Source organism: Physcomitrium patens, chromosome 13 (genome assembly GCF_059467195.1).
Source record: "Physcomitrium patens ecotype Gransden chromosome 13, ASM5946719v1, whole genome shotgun sequence".
Classification (NCBI taxonomy): domain Eukaryota; kingdom Viridiplantae; phylum Streptophyta; class Bryopsida; order Funariales; family Funariaceae; genus Physcomitrium; species Physcomitrium patens.
In genome coordinates, this window is record NC_143422.1 from 2,306,859 (window position 1) to 2,323,166 (window position 16,308).

Sequence of the window (16,308 nt, forward strand, 5' to 3'; positions counted from 1 at the left end):
AAATAAAAGATGCAAAGAATGTTTGATGTTTGTTTTGTATACTCAATAGCAACATGATTTATGTGAATACATGTCATTTCTCATTTAATTGGTAATATAAAATTAAAAATCTTGACCTTTTTAAAAATATATATTTTTCTATATAATAACCTTCCATCTATAATATGTCACCTTTGTTCAAAACTTTTCAAATTAATTAGATTTTTTTTATTTTATACTTTTCAAACCATTTAATTGAATGATTCTTTTGATTGAAACTATTAAGTGGGTAGTGAGTTGTGGTGGTAGTAGCAAAAACTGTGGTGGCATTAATAATATCTTATATATCTATGTTTATATATATATAATATTTAAATTATTCATATTTTTAATATTTTTAAAATAAATATATAATCAAATAGTTAATTAATTAATTAATTAATTAGATTATATCTTTAGAAATACTTTTATTAAAAGTAATTTTAGATTTAATAAGTTTATTGAATGATTGCAATATCTAAAAGTCTATTTTAAAAGAACATAGTATCAAGGACATGAATCACAAACAATAAAAACCTAAATATCACTAAAAAAGAATAGATATTTGTCATGATTATTCAGCATGGACATATATAATTATTTAGATAAGAAGAATTAGATAGAAGATATATATACATAGATTTGATAATATCTTAAAGAAAAACTTCTTAAAAGCTGTATAGACATGGATTTGATTTTATATATATTTGTAGGTAATTGGTAGGTTGAAAACTTTGCTAACAAGTTAGATACATATTGCACATGTTGATGATTTTTGATATAAGTTGGCTATGTGGTATACATATAAGAAATTTATCTTACAATTTAGATACATATTAGAGTTCCTACAAAATATCACTATATAGCTATTAGTTACATAGTATATATAGAGACAAGAGTAAAGCCTTTTTTATTCTTATCAATGCTTTTTTAAACTTTAGTCTTGCTTTAAGAGCATTTAGTTTTCTTATCTTTGATAATAACTATTGTAATTTAATATTATACCATCTTTGAGTGATTTTCTACTCTTTTTTAGTAACACAAGAGTATATTGACCTTTTGGTTCTTTGAGATTCATGTCCTTGCTAATTTGATAAGAGTGTTAATTCAATATTTTTATTTTTTTAGAAATAAGAATATTATTTTACTTCTTTTGCTATATTTTAAAGATTGCATATTATTCATTTTTAAACTAATATTTTTTGTTTCCTATCATTGATTCTTTTTTTTAATAAAAGAATAGACTACACCTCTTTGAAGAAATTTTTATTTGATATTATAGGATGCAAATTATTGTCCTCTAATTTTACTTACAGATTTATAAAAATCATCTATTATATAGATAAAAAGATTTTTTTTGGATACTACAATTAATAGAAGTAAGAATAGATTTGGAATTATTATAGATCTTTACAAGCTTGTCAATATTCTTAGAAAAGAAATTTCACTTATTATCAATATCAACCATGGAGATACTATTTCTATAAAAATGGAAAAAGTCAACAATGAAGTTAAAAGTCTATTATCAAGGACATGAATCTTAAAGAAAGAAAATTCAATACACTATTGTGTCACTCAAAAAGTTTAAAAAATCACTCAAAGATGGTAAAATATTGAATTAGAATGGTTGTTATCAAAGACAAGAAGAGTAGAAAGTCTTGAAATAAGAATAAATACTACAAAGGTGTTGACAAGAGTGAAGAAGGCTCAACTATTGTTCTGTATATACTATCAAATTAGAAGCTACATGGTCATGTTTTATAGGACCTCCAACATATATTGACTTTGTAGACACATATCTTAACTTGCAAGGCAAGTTTTTTTATATGTGCACCATATAATATGATGGAAATATGTGTTTATTTTGATATTTATTTATATAATTAAATAATAGATAAAAATATATATATTTCATAATATTTTAAAAAAAAACTTTCTAGAAGCTTTATAGATGTTGCTTTAATTTTATATGTATTTGTAATTAATTGATAAGTTAAAAACTTGATCAACAAATTAATTACATATTGGTAGCTTGTAAAATAAGCTTATTAAGTGGCACACATATAAAAAGCTTACCTTGCAAGTTAAAATATGTGTCTTACAAAGTCAACATGTTTTTTAGATCTTATAGGACATTGCCACATAGCCCTCAATTAAGAGTATTTATGGAGGTAGGAGTCAAGCCTTTTTCACTCTTATTAATGCTTTTCTAGTTCTTGTCTAATTTCAAGATTTTTTAGTGTTCTTATCTTTGGCAATAGCCATTTTATTTTAGTACTATATCATCTTTGAATGTTTTTTTAGTCTTTTTAAGTAACACAAAAATATATTGATATTTTGGATTTTTAAAGTTTATATCCTTGATAATTTTATAAGAGTTCTAATTTATTGTTCTTATCTTGTTTTAAAAGTGAGTGGATTATTTTACTTCTATTATTTTTTTTGAAGGTTGTAGATTATTCACCTTTAAACAAACTATTTAATTTTCTAATACTAATTTTTTCCTTAAAGAGAGCAAATTATTCTTCTTTGTGGAAATTTTCATTAACATTAGAGGTTGCAAATTATCCTCCTCTAATTTGACTTGTAGATTTGTTAAGTTATTTGAAATAGAAGGAAAAATTATGGATGCTATACTTAATGGAAGTGAAAATAGATTTGCAACTATTGCAAATCTTCATGAACTTGTCAATACTTTTAGAGTGGAAATTTCATGAATCACTAGTGCCAATCCATGAAGCACTAATTTTATTCCTATAAAAGAAGTTTAGAATTTACATCATAAAATTGTGTAGTTAAAGAAAGCAAGTAGATAGATCTTATAATCAAATTTAAGAGGTTTTGTTTTTATAAGTATAATGGAGATAATGATTAATATTCCAAAGAAGTTTGATGGAATAAGATTAAAAATTTGAGGATTTTTGTAATAAGACAAGTTCTATCTAAGATTGCATTTCTTCCAATACCTTAATGGATTTTCTCAAGTTAGATTCATAGGCACACTTCTATCTCGAAGTACTCTGTTTTAGTTTGTATCTTTGATGAAAAAAGATTCATGATTCTTTTATGATTTGAATTCATTCTTAGAAGTTTTATGGATATATTTCTAAAAAATAATCTAAAAATAGTAGTAAAGAATAAATTCTTATCTTTACAATAAAGATCATATTAACCACCATATATGCTATTGAATTACAAAACTTTACTTATGACGTAGATTGGAATGACAAAGTCCTTATCAATCAATTTCAAAATGGATTGAAGAACATTATCAAAGATTTATTATTAACAATGCCAAAAGTATCTTTTTTTAAAATAATTTATTATTCAAGCCATTGCATGTAATAATTAATTATTTAAAAGGCATCAATAACAAAGATTTGACTAGAGAAGAAAAAATTAAGTAATGATGGTAGCTCCTAAGTTTTTAGAAATTTATTCATGAAGGCAAGAATCTATGTAAATTGATATGATACATTTTTAACCTCTTATTGAGAAAAAAAAGACTTATTTTTGTCAAAAAGATTTATACCTATATTGTGGAGAATCCAAATACAATACTTAATTTTATCTAAAGAAACAACACAATTATTAAATAAAGAGCATGGTTGCTAAATAAACAATAAGTCAAAAAATGAGTTTCTTCGACTACAATAGCAACCGTACGACTAGAATCTTATGAAATACTTAGTAAAGGTCCCATTTTCTCCTTATATTCTTTATCTTTTTTTACAATAGAAGTTTGTTTAGAATCAGATAATGACAAAGTCTTAGCTTTATTGGATTCAAGAGTCTTATTCTATTTTATATACAAAGACTATAAAAAAAATAAGATATATTCTTATTTAAGAAAATAAAACTTATATATATATATATATATATATATATATATATAGAAATAATAGATGATTTTTTATTATCTTTTAAAAATGTTACATATAAAATTATTCCTATAAAAGTAGTAATTAGTGGTTATAATAATTTAATAATCTTTAATATGATTAAATCTCTTTTTAATTCAATAATTTTAAGATTATCATAATTAAAAAGATATAACCCTTAGATAGACTAGATTTCTTGCAATCTTAATTTTTTCTATGGTCTAGCCTAAGATTTGCTAGACAAATAAAAATTAATAAGACTAATATATCTAAATTTTCATTGATAGGTTTGAAAATTTTCATGCATGCTACAAAAGAAAGATCAACTTTTGTTATATACACCACACCTATTGTTGATGAAAAAATGATTACTAAGACGTTTTTAAAAAAAAAAAATGCAAATATTCTTTCAAAGTATTGTCTTTATGATTGTTCCATCAATCTTTAAGAAAGAGCTCAACTACCATTTGGATCAATCTATAACCTATTACAGAAGTTGGCTACACTTAAGGAATACATTAATAAAAATTTGGCTAAAAACTTCATATATAATTTTAAATCTCCAATTGAGGCTCTTATTTTGTTTGTGAAGAAAAAGATAGATCTTTACAAATGTATGTAGATTATCAAAGACTCAATAAGATCACTATTAAGAATAGGTACCATCTATTCTTAATTTGAGGACCTCATGATCAATTGAAACAATTAAATATTTACAAAAAAATAAATCTATGAAGAGCATATAATCTGGTATACATTAAAGAAGGAGATAAATAAAAAATTACATTTTAAACTAGATATGGGTATTTCAAATATAATGTCATAGCTTTTAGACTTACAAATGTGCCAATTATTTTTTAATATTTAATAAATAATATCTTTTACAAATTTTTTGATAATTTTATCATTTATTATTTAGACAATATCTTAATCTATTTTAAAATATTAAAGAATATAAAATTCATGTTTGTTATATGTTACAAAAATTAATAGATATAGGATTATATGCTAAGATAAGAAAGTGTGTATGTCACACTACTCAAGTTGATTTTCTAAGATACATCATTTTAAACGATGGTTTTATAATGGATCTTAAAAAAGTTTAAACTATCATAAATTAGAAGATTTTAAAAATAATTAAAGATGTACAATATTTTTTGGAATTTGCCAATTATTATTAAATCTTTAGCAAAAAAGTTTTTTAAGTTGCAGCTCCATTTATACACTTGATATATAAGAACAAACTTGAGTGGAACAAAGCAGCTAAAATATCTTTTAAAGCCTTGAAGATATCATTTATTTTTACATTGATCCTGTATTGCATCAACTTTTTGAAGGTATTTTTTTATAAAAATAGATACATCAGACCTTATTATGAATGATGTTTTATCATTAGTCGGAGCAAATGCCAAGCTCTACTTCATAGCTTTTCATTCTAAAAAATTTTTAATAGCTGAGATTAATTATGACATTCATAAAAAAGAGCTTCTTGTAATCATGGATTCTTTTTAAGAATGGCATCATTATCTAGAAGTCGCTTTTGGTCTAGTCATTATATATACAAATCATAAGAATCTTAAATACTTCACATGAGCAAGTCTTTTGAATCATCCCATAGCTTATTGGAGCATGTTTTTATTAATTTTTGATTTCAAGATTACTTATCAACTTGAAAAATAAGAAGATTGATCAAATGCCTTCTTTAGACATTTTTATCTTGTACCAAAAGAAGGAGATGTAGCTTTTGATCAACAAAAAATGATTCTCTTTAAGTCAAAGTATTTTTATCTTCAAGCAATAAAATCAATATTAATTATTGATTCAACTTTTTTAAAGTAAATTTAATTAAATATGTCATTTGATCCTCTTATTTATGATATCATTAATAATTCTTCTAAGTCTTATAATACTTCTAAGTTTAAGTTCAAAAATAATCTATTCTATTTCAAAAAATAATTATATATTTTTAAAAATAAAGCATGATTATTATTATTCTTGTTGTGTTCAAGCTTCGGTATATCAAAGCAATTGAATTAATAGAGGTGGGTTCGAACATGGAGAAAGATTGGTTATATGAATTGGATCTGTTAGTGTCACAATTGACTATATTCTCGCTATCTGAAATCAAGTATCAAACTACAAAATATCGAGGCTTACTACTTCCGTCTTAATTCAACCTATAATCCATTCTATGATTATCAATTCAACAATACTTCTCTCAATCATAATTCTTCATAAGCAAATAATAAAGAAAAAAAAGATATAGTATCAAGCTTATTCCTGCTTACGACTCTCACAGTCTGGCCCTGATCTCTCTTTCTTCAACCTATTTATCTTACCAAAAAGATGATCCGTCGGCCAGCAAATTCCAAAGGTTATGATCCTTTGAATTCTTAACCATTTATTTCACTAACAACCTACTGTTACCAACTAAACTGCCTAACCATCAGTCTAATTCTCAAGGTTATGAATAACTAACCAGTAACTTACTACAAAGTTTATTTACCTATTATACATAGCCCCCCTCCTAATTGTGTAGCGTCCTTGCAAACATTATTTAGCCTCAACTTATAAAGACATAGTAGCATTGGCTTTTTCAGTCAATGGCATTGGCTTACTATCCTTTGAATTCTTGACCTTCTCCTCTACTACATCTTCATCATCTGTCTTGGTGTTTGATGGTTCTCCATCCAAACGCATCGTTAGATCTTCATTCAACAAACCCAATTCTCGTACCTAAGACTCAAGTCAGGCAATTTGATTGTCACACTCTTCCAACATCTTCTGCCATTCTTTTGTCAGTTTCAAAGATATCTCTGAAGGTGTTATCGCTGAAACTGGCGTATTGGTCCGTACTAAATTATTGGCCTCCTTTGCTAATGCGGCTAGTTTAGTATGTAACATTGCAACCTCTACTTGCAGCCATTCTTGTTGTTCCTTCTAATCAGTCTCCATCTTTACTTTCGCAGATATCATGTTCGCCATCTTCTCCTTAACTACAAAAGAAAACACGATGCTTGTTAAGAGCTCCCTTCTTACTTCTTATTATGGTCCAATCAATTGGGTCAACTCCGTCTTTTGTAACAGAAAATCCATTCTGGATTTATATATAGTAAAATTTAAGTCAATTATCAATGATCTGTATCGTAAATTTAGTACCCATAAAATCTTCCAATTATACTGAACTATTTGGAAATCCTTCAATAACTCGATATGGCCCATGCCATCGAACTTGAAATTTTTTTGGAAAATTTTTAAATCAACTATCATAAAGAAGTACCAAATCATTTGGCATAAAAGCCTTTGGTCTAAGCTTACTATCATAATAAGTCTTCCTTCATTTTTGTGTAGTTTCCATTATCATTAATGCATTGGCTCTAATTTCATCCAATTTTTTCAATTCTTCTAAACGGTGCCATAATAAATCCTAATCTCCCAATGTAGTATCTATAGCAATTCGTAAACTTTGGACTTCCAATTCAATAGGTAATATTACTTCTTAGCCATAAACCAATAGGAAAGAGATAGCATTGGTAGTAACTTTATACACAGTACGGTATGTCGATAAAGCAACAAACAACTTAGTGTCCCAATCTGTTCCCGCTCCTGAAACTGTTTTTGTTAAGATTTTACATAAAATTCGATTAGTCTTTTTCGTTTGTCCATTGGCTCTAGGGTGATACAGTGTAGTCTTTCGATGTTTTATCTTATATTTAGCTGTGAGTGCTTCAATTGTATTATTTATAAAATGAGTTCTTCGATCACTAAACAATTCTCATGGACAACCGAATCGTATAATAATATTTTCATACAAAAAGGTTGCTACTATACTTACACTATAGGTTTTTGTAGCTATGGCTTTAACCCATTTTGTTACATAATCCGTTGCTACCAATATATACCATTTTTGTCTATTTTTCAAGGTTGGTGCAATTGGTCCCACAAAATCAATTCTCCATTTTTCAAAAGGCGCTTGAGCCAGAATTGGTACCAATGGCATTGCACAAGTTCCAGTAGGTCGACACGTTCTCTAACATGGGTCACAATGACAGACAAATTGGTGGGCATCTGCAAACATTGTTGGCCACCAATAACTAGCCTATAAAGCTTTACGACCTATGCTGTCCCCCGCAAAATTTCTACTACAACTGTCCAAGTGGCAACCTTTCAATATAATACGTACTTTAGTCTGATAAATATAGCGTCACAAAACTCCATCTTTGCCTTATTTATATAAAGCTTCACCAATCATCGTATAAGGTACACATTTTAATATTAAGCGTTATTGTGTTGTAACACGAGTATATGGTGAAAATATAAAAGAAGAAGATTTTTATTAATATTTAGTCATCTTGAATGTAAGTAGTAGTGGCCAATTCTAGTGCCAATATTCAAGGGCCAGTTACTGTCACCCCGTCGCAATCAGTCGAGGCATACTTACCAGTAATGAAATGCTTCATTTAATTCCAATAACATGAGTCAGCAGAAGGAGAAAGGACTAATTCAACATTGAGTGAGCTTGATGTGAAGTACCAATCTAACCCAATTACGGAGACATCCAACCCAAGTCTTATTACAGCCTCTTATTCAACATGAGACTTGACTCGATTGGCAATCCAATGAGGTTCTAATACGGAGACTTTGGCTCTGTTGTAAGCTGTTCCGTCGACTGGACCAATTCGAAAAGTCCAAGGCGGGAGGATATTGGACCGCATGGGAGGATAAGCTGTTCTATCAATTGGACCAATTCAGGAAGTCTAAGGCGGGAGGATTGGACCACATGGGAAAAAAAAGCTCTGTCGGCTAGACCAATTCAAAAAAGATGGAGGGAGGGATTTTGGGAGAGATCAGAGAGCCGAATGAAGGGGAGCAAATTTGTGGAAGAATTTTGGGGAGGAGAGGTGATTTCGTGTCATTTGGATCAGTATTGGATTTTGAGGGATTTTCAAAGCGAGTGATATTCTCTGAGATTTTAGATCTTTGAGAAATAAAACTAGTTCACAAATTTTGGAATTTCATGATTTTTGTAGCATTTTTATGGATAAAAATTTAGAAACTTATTGATATGCTTATTGTGAATGTGTATAAGAGGTTTGAGGTCAATCAAATGGCTATATCGATACATATGAAGGTTTTGTCAGCTAAGGTCTCGAGATTTAGGATTTTGAGGACAAGTAAGGTTTTCTTAGATATCTAGCAATCTGCTAATTGGATTGGAGAGATTTTTAGATTTATCAGTAGAAGACTTGATTTCTTATATGCAAGTAAAATTTGGAAGCAATTGAACAGTGGAAGAAGGAGATATCGGTGCTGGAAGTTTGGCATCAGATTGGAGAAGGAGAAGCTGGCCGACATCCGAGCAAAATTTTGAAGTCATCAATTAATTGGACTTTTTGTTACAATTTTCTTTTATCTTCCACAGCCAGGTACCTACTGCATTCTCAAGTAAGACTTCACGTAATATGACATTAGTGGTGAATCTGACATGAAAGCTTAAGATAGGAGGTATTAGAATTTGTGTATATTTGTTCTTATTTTTATGAAAAATGAGATTAAAAATTTTGAGGGAGTTTCTAGTGGAGTTTCTTCTAAAGGACAAGGTGTGTGTATGGATCCATCCATTGCTAGTATGTTTCAAGCCTTATCATTATCTATGCAGCAACAACAAAGCAATGATCGCAAGAAAGCTTTAGCAACCAAAGTATTGTAAGTAATGGTCAATAAAATTGATCAATTTGATGGAAAGAATATTTCAAGGTATTTAAGATGTTATGTTCGAGAAATAGAATTAAATCAAGTTTTTGAGAAGAAGATGGTTGAATTTTTTGGACTTGCCATGATATCCAAGATAAGAGAACATATTAAGTCGATTATGGATCATTATGGAAATTCATGGGAGATTTTTTTGCTTGCATTAAAAGATGAATATATCTTGAAGGAAACTGATCGTGTTACTAAGAAACTATTTCTAAAATGGATTGAGCAGCCTAATAAGAATTTACAAGCAATCGAGATACTAAGGGAGTTTGAGAGGCAGTACTTTCAATTATCGAAGGTAGAAAAATTGACATTAGAGCCGAACAAGGTTGAATTATTTCTCCAAGCTATTGATGGAAAATTACAAGGGAAATTGGAATTGCTTCTTGAAGATACAGAAGAAGATGAAGGATTGACAACAAAGTGGAAAAATATTGAAAAGGTGGTGGGTTTGCTTGCAAAAAGAGAAAGGAAGAAGGATAGGAGTAATATTCCAAAAGCAGTACAAGGACCTAAAAATTCAGTTCATACAACACGACCAACGATGCCTGCTGTTCAACCTTCAACATCTTTACCAAAGAAAGGAGATATGGGGATGGAAGAAATTATATGAGGAATGTGAGATCTTCAAATCAAATTGGCAAGACTTGAAAAAAATACTTCTACAAATAATTTGAAGAATATTTCAAGACAAGGGTATGTACAAAGATGTATTTGATGTGATGACGGTTCGTATACTAGGAAGGATTGCAATGAATTTAATAAGATGTTATGGCAAGAAGTTATTTTTTAGAAAGATGGAAAGATAGCATTAAAGGATACGGAGGTTCTCCTTCAAATCAATTTTGGCAAGGGAGGTATGAGAGCATTAATTCAAGATTACTTAAAAGCACATGAAATAGCAACATGTGAGAGTGCAAGTTATGATGCTAGAGTAGATGATGACTTTAGTAGAAATATTGAAACTAGTGGATTTTGGGCTTCTACCATTTCTACAATACAAGAAGGAAAAATGCCTCGGGATGCATTATTGAGGACTGTAGCTATAGTATGAGGCGCAACAGGGTGGGAAGATCCTGTTGACTCTCTTTCAGTTCATGCATATATTGCTAAGAGCCAACACGAAGCCTTGATGGAAGAAAAGAGATGAGAAAATTTTGATGATACGAGAGAAGAAAGTTCTTCTAAGAGGCGATCTCGAGGAGATAAGGCTCGGAAGGCAAATTCACAAGAATTACCTATAAGTGACACTTCAGCATCATTGGAAGAAAAAACAAAGGAGCCAAAAGATAAGAGTAAATCGATTGCTTATAAATTACTTTCTGACATTGAAGCAGCAACAGATTTAAAAGGGGTGTTGGAAGAACGTATATTAAATGATAAGGTAGAATTCACATTGAAAGAAATTCTGGGAATTGCAAAGAAAGAGTTTCATGATGTTATCATGGACAGTATTAAGTAAAAGAGACAACTAATGGGTAAAGCTGGAATGAATCATGCTATTAATGCAAGAATATATAAAGATGACAAAGAGGTTGATAATGGTTACAATCATTCAACAAAGAAAAAGAATGGATATAATCAATGAGTACGTTTCAAAGATTATAGTGATAAGGACATAGAAGCTTCAAGCCATTATACTCAAAAGCATTGGACAAGGGCAACTACAGAAGTATTGGTGAAGGTAGGAGATATAGGAGAACCAATTATTGCTTTGGTTGATCATGGTTTTGAAATCAATCTTATGTCTAAGGATCTTTATAAGAGGCAAAATTGGCCAATTGATATGGAACATGGATGGATAAGACGAGCAGCTAATAACACACAGGGCGAATTATACGGAGCTTGTCTAGATGTCAAAGTTCAAATTAGAGATGCTGCGACAGAACAACATTTCTTTGTTCAAGATACGTCTTATCCGGTGATTTTAGGACAACCTTATATTACGACAACACGGATGGAAACAAAAGTACTTGACGATGGTTTTGCTTATGCAAAGGTACGTAGTGAAGATGAGAGGAAAGCTATATAATTTCTAATAGTACCTCCTAATTATGAGCAAAATCAAGATAGGTTGTGGGAGAAACCTTTGCCGAGGATTATTGGAGAATTTAAGGATTTTAGAGAAGTACAAGTATAAAGCAGGATTATGGAGGTACAAAAGAGGAGGTACTTTCATGAGATGTAGGTGCCTTTGATGCTAGTTTTATTGATATTTTAGACAATAGAAATATTATGTTTAAGTGAGTTGATGAAGTAAAAAGAAAAGAAAGAAAAAAATTATATAGTATTGAAAGGGAATTACGCAAGTTGGGGACAATAGAAGATGATGAGAGGATTTTCGATGTTTATGAAGAAAATGGATTGGAAGATTCTTTGGAATTAATTGTGTCTATTGGATTAGGAGATAATGATAAGATTGCGGAAATTCATTCGAAGGAGGTTTATACTATACTGGAATCTTTTTGAGCACCAGAAGTTATTGTAGAGACAAAATATAAAACAGTAGATAAAAAGGTAAAACCTATTGCTGAACCTTTACCAAAAGTTTTTAAGGAATAAATGGAAGAAACATCAAAAGAAGAAAGTTTAAGAAATCTAAAGAATATTGGACATCGGTTTACAAAGGAGACTTTTGAAGAATTGAAGATTGGATGTGATGGCTCCTTATTTCCAGCAGAAATCAGATATTTTAAAAAAATGCTTGCTAAACGAGGTAAATCATTTGCCTTTGAATCTTGGAAAATAAGATGTGTAGATCCTAATATTGTTGCTCTTATAGTTATTTTTACAGTACCTCATGTGCCTTGGAACCTAAAGCCAATTCCAATACCAAAGGCATATTTACCTAAATTGGTAGAATTATTGAAAGAAAAGATGAGAATGAAAATTTTCGAGCCTTCTTTTGCTCCGTATTCTAGTCGCTGGTTTACGGTGCCTAAGAAAAATGGATCGTTATGTTTTATTCAAGATATACAGCCAATGAATGTCGTAATTATAACAAATACAGGTATAGGACCTTTAGTAGATGAGTTTGCAGAAGCATTTACGGGAAGGGTAATTTATTCAATGGGTGATTTACATTCAGGTTATGATCAATTTCAACTTGCTGTCTTAGACATACTTATGTAAGCTAGAAATTACATAGACAAATAGGTGGAAGTAAATAAAAGTAGATAAAAGTAAGTTAATTCTATAGTATTTAATATAAAAGCTTCCTAGAAGCTTTATAGATGCTGCTTTGACTTTATAGGTGTCTTTAATTGACTTTTTGGATTAAAAACGTAGTCAACAAGTTAGCCATGTGCCACACATGTTGTTAGCTTGAAGATCAAGCTAACTATGTGGCACACATGTAGAAAAACTTGCCTTATAAGTCAAGGCATGTGTCCCACAAAGTCAACACATATTAGAGGTTCTGTAGAACGTTGCCACATAGCCCCTAATTAGATAGTATATATAGAGACAAGAGTGAAGCCTTCTTCACTCTTGTCAACTCTTTTCTTGCTTCCAGTCTAGTTTCAAGGATCTTTAATTGTCTTGTCTTTTGGCAATAGCCATTCCAATTTCTCTTTCAATATACATACTTGTTTATTTATATTTTATTATCTTTCTTTGAGCAAAGGCTCACCTGTTTGAATTGATTTTTCATCGAGTTCTTGTCCTTGACAGATTGACAAGAATACACCTACAATATCAGAGTTTTGTCTTATCTTGATTAAGAGTGGATTACCCCTTTTTCTTCATAAGATATAAGCATATTAGAAGTTACGGATTACCCTCTTCTGAATTGATATTGTCCTTAATATTTCCTTTGTTCTTAAGTCCTCTCTTCTATTTGTCTTGAGCGATATTAGACATCTTCTTTTTTCTAAGTTTTATCATGGCAGAACTTATTGAAATGAAGACTGCAATGGCACAAATGGTAGAGCAATTGAGGGAGTTAATACTTGCGATGCATCAACTCAATTTACCACCACAAGAAACAACAAGATTGGCAGGAAGTGAAGATATAGAAATGGTTGGAGCTGCTTCAACATCTACACCAAACCATGTCCTTTTTCCTATGGTAGAACGTCCTTCCAGTGTTAGAGAACCAAGAATTGCCCTATCCGAGAAGTTTGATGGCACCAAATCCAAGTTTTGAGGATTTATCAATCAAGTACAACTTGTGATTTAACTTCAACTCCAAAGCTATCCAACTCTAGGATCGCAAGTTAGATTTATTGGTATGCTTCTTTCAAGTTCATTATTATCGTGGTTTTCATCTTTTCTTGAATGACGAGATCCAATATTGGATAATCTAGAGGCTTTTCTAGCGGAGTTTTGATCTATGTATGGAAAACATGATGCAATTCATGTTGCAACTAATAAGATCCATATTTTATGACAAGACAATTGATGAATAACATTGTATGCTTTACAATTTTGACAACTTGCAACTGATATCAAGTAGGATGATGCTGCACTTATTATCCAATTTCTCTACGAATTACAATATGAGGTAAAAAAATTAATGCTCAACTTACCTGATCCTCAAACATTGAGTCAAGCAATTGATTTTACTGTGAAGTATGACAATCATTTTTTTGAATTCGGATATGAGAACTGTACAAGTAGACCTCAACGTTACTATAATTTAATGGCAACACAAAGATCTATTCAACACATACATTCGAAAGTAGAGGATATGCAAATTGATGTGGTACATTTCAAACCTCTTATTGAGGAAGAAAAGACTCTTCGTCGTCAAGAAGGATTATGTTTATATTGTGGAGAAGCAAAGCACACTGCTCAACATTGTCTAAAGAAACAACGCAATCACAAAATGAGGAGTATGGCTGTGAAAGAAGACAATATGTCAGAAAATAAATTTATCGAGCTACAATAGGGATCGTGCGACTGGAACCTTGCACAACATCTAGTTTATGTCCTATTCTCTCCTCAGAGCCCTCTCCTTGTTTTACATTAAATGTTATTTTAGAACCTAAATATTACAAAGCCTCTGCCTTGTTAGATTCAGGAGCCTCGACATGTTTCTTAGATGAAGAATTTACTAAAAAACATAGTATATCTTTAGTAAAGAAAACTAAACCTATTCATATAGAAGTCATAGATGGTCGTCCATTGTTTTCTAGAGATGTTACTCACAAAACCCTTCCTATAGAAGTAATAATCAATAATCATAATAGCTTTGTAGTATTTAATATCATTAGATCTCCTTCTAATCCAGTCATTTTAGATTTATTGTGGTAAGAAAAATACAATCCTCAAATAGATTGGATTTCTCGATCTCTTACTTTTTCTAAAAGTATAACTAACTATATAGTTAATCAAGTAGAGAGTCATAAGTCCAGTTCAATTAAACCCATATTTATAGGTGCAAAAGCTTTCTTGTATGCTGCTATGAAAGAATCACCATACATTATTTATGCTACACTTGTTTCTACTAGTGGAAAGACTTCAAGTGGCATTCGAAGCCAATATCAAGAATTTCAAGATATATTTAAAAAAAAGAATGTGGATACACTCCTAGAACATCATCCCTATGATTGCTCAATTGACCTTCAAGAAGGAGCACAACTGCTAATTGGACCAATCTACAGTTTATCACAAAATGAGTTGACTGAACTCAACGAGCATATTGAAGAAAATCTAGCCAAAAATTTTATACGCCATTGTAAATCTCCAGCAAGAGCTCCAATTCTATTTGTGAAGAAAAAAGATGGACCATTGCAGATGTGTGTTGATTATCCAGGACTCATTAAGATTATCATCAAGAACAGGCATCCACTATCTTTAATATGTAGACTTTTTGATTAGCTGAATCAAGCTAAGATCTATACAAAAATAGATCTCCGGAGAGCATACAATCTAGTATGTATTAAAGAAGGAGATGAATGGAAGACTTCGTTTTGAACTAGGTATAGACATTTTGAATACAACGTTGTCGTAATGTGTGAAGTCTTACTAGAGAATGCTCTGGGCACCTGGCTGTAGAAGGAAGAATAAAAATTACGATGACAAAATCTTAATTCTAATAGAATACTAATAATGCTCTAATTAGACTATAATAATGGTAAACAAACGTAATCAAATTCAAAACAACTCAAAGAAATTTCAAACAAACAATAAAATTCTTAAAGAAATATTAGAATAATCACAAATTTTACTCAAATATATGTCAATTCAACCTTAATTTAATTCTAATTAAAATCCTATTGAATTTCAATCAAATTTAGACCAAACCTAATTAAATCTTAAATCCTAATAATTCCTAAATCCTAAGTCAAATCCTAAAAAAATCTTAAATTAAATCCTATTCCAAATCCTAAACCCTAAACCAAATCCTAAATCCAACTCTAAATCCTAAACCAAACCTTAAATCAAACCCTACTCAAATCCTAAACCCTAGCCCAAACCCTAATCCAAACCCTAAATCAAATCCTAAATAAATCCTAAATCCTAATCCAAACCCTAATCCAAACCCTAATCAAACCCTAACCAAACCCTAAACTCTAATCCAAATCCTAAACCCTAAACCAAACCTTAAATCAAACCCTAACCAAATCCTAGTCCAAACTCTAATCCAAATCCTAAATCAAACCCTAATCAAATCCTAAATCCTAATCTAAATCCTAATCCAAATCCT